A 3,233-nucleotide genomic window follows, 5' to 3' on the forward strand; every position below is an offset into this window, starting at 1 on the left:
CCTTGACATGATGTATTTTTTTTGCAGTAGCAAACCTTGTTTTGTGTATCATTTGCCCATTGTATAGCGTTTACATGTATTATAAATATATTAACATAAATAATCAGTATGCTCATTTTGGAAGCAGTAAAATCAAATTTCTTACTCGGAAGGTTTTCTATTCTACAGTAGTATTCGCATGTAAAATAAACGATAACTACTTCACATTGCATTCGCGAAAAAAAGTCTTAACAATTGATGATTTCAGTCACCTTGTTTATGTATAATCCTGATGAAAGAAAACATAGAAAAGCGCTTCGGACACATGAAATGTATAACGTGGTGTTTTCATTTTTCACAGCACTGAGACATACCTCTTCTTGGTGGCCTATCAGTCCCCGAGGGTATCATCAGTTCAGTAGTCAAAACTTAGATACTAAATTTGTCCGTTAATAAATATTGAAATTAGAAAATATGGTTTCGACTCCCTGGGGCAAAGTTGGCCTTAGATTGTACATTATAAATTTATATCTAAACACATTATCATATCGAAAAAACATTTCGTCAACTGTTCCCTTTTGAAAACTCGGGTAAAACTTGATATACGTAGATTAATTATAAGACATCTGTGATTATCAATATGAATATTTACACTTTTTGTCACAAAAGAAACCATTGTAACTTAAAAAGACTATTCTTTTCAACTATATTCTGCAAACAGAATTAAACCAGTTTTAACGATGATCAACGATTAATGAAATATAATTGACTGGTAATAAGACCTGTAAGATTCAGTATGCTTCGAAAAATATTAAGATTCATTAACAGGGACCTGGTTTTCGCTCCCTCATGTCGAATACCCCTTTCTAAACGGGTCAAGCTGTAAGCTTCTGTGTTAAGATCTCTCTTTGTATGGTCTCTATACAATGTAAATGGACGCGAATTTAGAGAGAGGCTAATGTAAACCTTCCCAAAGCAACGTTTTGGAAAATAGGAATAGCATATCTTTAATTTTTTTCTGATTGGTTTGTTCAGAACTTGTTAAGAATTGAGATGATTGCAAGTTTGACACATTGAAAACCATATGTCTGTTAGTAAAGACTGTGTAATGCTGTAATACTTTACTACTGTTGTCGTGGGCCTCAATCCTTTGACACATTGAAAACCCTATGTCTGTTAGTAAAGACTGTATAATGCTGTAATACTTTACTACTGTTGTCGTGGGCCTCAATCCTTTGACACATTGAAAACCCTATGTCTGTTAGTAAAGACTGTATAATGCTGTAATACTTTACTACTGTTGTCGTGGGCCTCAATCCTTTGACACATTGAAAACCCTATGTCTGTTAGTAAAGTCAGTGTAATGCTGTTATATTTTACTACTGTTGTCGTGGGCCTCAGTCCTTTGACACATTGAAAACCATATGTCTGTTAGTAAAGACTGTATAAGGCTGTAATACTTTACTACTGTTGTCGTGGTCCTCAATCATTTGACACATTGAAACCCTATGTCTGTTAGTAAAGACTTATAATGCTGTAATACTTTACTACTGTTGTCGTGGGCCTCAATCCTTTGACACATTGAAAACCCTATATCTGTTAGTAAAGACTGTATAATGCTGTAATACTTTACTACTGTTGTCGTGGACCTCAATCCTTTGACACATTGAAAACCCTTTGTCTGTTAGTAAAGACTGTGTAATGCTGTTATACTTTACTACTGTTGTCGTGGGCCTCAATCCTTTGACACATTGAAAACCCTATGTCTGTTAGTAAAGACTGTATAATGCTGTAATACTTTACTACTGTTGTCGTGGGCCTCAATCCTTTGACACATTGAAAACCCTATGTCTGTTAGTAAAGTCAGTGTAATGCTGTTATATTTTACTACTGTTGTCGTGGGCCTCAGTCCTTTGACACATTGAAAACCATATGTCTGTTAGTAAAGACTGTATAAGGCTGTAATACTTTACTACTGTTGTCGTGGTCCTCAATCCTTTGACACATTGAAACCATTTGTCTGTTAGTAAAGACTGTATAATGCTGTAATACTTTACTACTGTTGTCGTGGGCCTCAATCCTTTGACACATTGAAACCATTTGTCTGTTAGTAAAGACTGTATAAGGCTGTAATACTTTACTATTGTTGTCGTGGGCCTCAATTCTTTGACACATTGAAACCATTTGTCTGTTAGTATAGACTGTATAATGCTGTAATACTTTACTACTGTTGTCGTGGGCCTCAATCCTTTGACACATTGAAACCATTTGTCTGTTAGTAAAGACTGTATAAGGCTGTAATACTTTACTATTGTTGTCGTGGGCCTCAATTCTTTGACACATTGAAAACAATATTTCTGTTAGTAAAGACTGTATAATGCTGTAATACTTTACTACTGTTGTCGTGGGCCTCAATCCTTTGACACACTGAATAAAATTGAGAATGGCAATTGGGAATGTATCAAAGAGACAACAACCCGACCATAGAAAAAACAACAACAGAAGGTCACCAACAGGTCTTACATGTAACGAGAAATTCCCGCACCCGGAGTCGTCCTTCAGCTGGCCCCTAAACAAATATATACTAGTTCAGTGATAATGAATGCCATACTAATTTCCAAATTGTACACAAGAAACTAAAATTAAAATAATAAAAGACTAAAAAAGACCAGAGGTTCCTGACTTGGAACAGGCGCAAAAATGCGGCGGGGTTAAACATGTTTAATTTGATTTCAAAAGCAGAAATAGAAAAGGCGATTAGTACACTTAAAAATAAAAAAGCCAATGGTTTTGACACAATTTTAAATGAAATGTTAAAGTCCAGTCAAATATATTTAGTTTCTTGTTTTCAAAAATTGTTTAATAGTATCTTAAACTCAGGAAATTTTCCAAAAATTTGGGCAAAAGGATATATATTTCCTTTATTTAAAAGTGGTTCAAAAGATGATCCTTCAAATTATAGAGGAATTACCATTGGAAGTTGTTTAGGCAAGTTATTTGTGAAAATTTTAAACATTCGTTTAGAGAAATTTTTGGCAAGTAGAAATATTATTAAACCGGAACAAATTGGTTTCTGTAAAGGCAAGCGCACCAGTGATCATCATTTAGTTTTGAGAACTCTTATAGAAAAGTATACTCAACAAGGCAATACAAAATTCTGTACGTGCTTTGTTGACCTACGAAGAGCCTTTGATACTGTTAATCATGATGGACTTTTTTATAAACTGAGAAATATTGGAGTCAGTGATTTATTT

This window comes from Mytilus trossulus, unplaced genomic scaffold (assembly GCF_036588685.1).
Source record: "Mytilus trossulus isolate FHL-02 unplaced genomic scaffold, PNRI_Mtr1.1.1.hap1 h1tg000070l__unscaffolded, whole genome shotgun sequence".
Taxonomy (NCBI): domain Eukaryota; kingdom Metazoa; phylum Mollusca; class Bivalvia; order Mytilida; family Mytilidae; genus Mytilus; species Mytilus trossulus.